Raw genomic sequence first — 399 nt, 5'->3', positions numbered from 1 at the left:
AGTATCTTATACTCCATTGTGTTTTGAAAAGGAATTCAACATTAAATTCAATATTAGATACAAATCGTGAATGATAAAACAATATTTGACGATGTCACTAACAACTGGTTCCATGGTGTAGTGTTTATCACATCTGCTTAACACGCAGAAGGTCGTGAGTTCGAAACTCGCTGGAACCTATCATTTGCTTTCTCTATTGATTTTACACAGGTATTTTTTATAGAGGAGATTGCTATATTTAGTTTGTTGCATTTACTAGAGTTATTGGTGCTAATACTCCAACCCCGAATTAGTCTACATTAAATGGAAAGTGAACTGCAGCAGGATTCGAAACGACAAATATTTTTATCTAATTTACAGTTTCTGATACTCCATTGTGTTTTGAAAATTAATTCAAAA

At 32.3% G+C, this 399-nt stretch overlaps 1 non-coding gene across 1 annotated transcript; it reads left to right on the top strand.

Moving 5' to 3' along the window:
- The first annotated feature begins 106 nt into the window (after nt 1-106).
- Trnav-aac (transfer RNA valine (anticodon AAC)) lies at nt 107-179 on the top strand. Its single transcript has one exon. It is a non-coding gene; the product is annotated as a tRNA-Val (tRNA).
- The last annotated feature ends 220 nt before the right edge of the window (nt 180-399 follow it).

Source organism: Octopus bimaculoides, unplaced genomic scaffold (assembly GCF_001194135.2).
Source record: "Octopus bimaculoides isolate UCB-OBI-ISO-001 unplaced genomic scaffold, ASM119413v2 Scaffold_81940, whole genome shotgun sequence".
Taxonomy (NCBI): Eukaryota; Metazoa; Mollusca; class Cephalopoda; order Octopoda; family Octopodidae; genus Octopus; species Octopus bimaculoides.
Note: the sequence above shows the minus strand (reverse complement) of the source record. Positions and strands in the feature narration are given on the sequence as shown.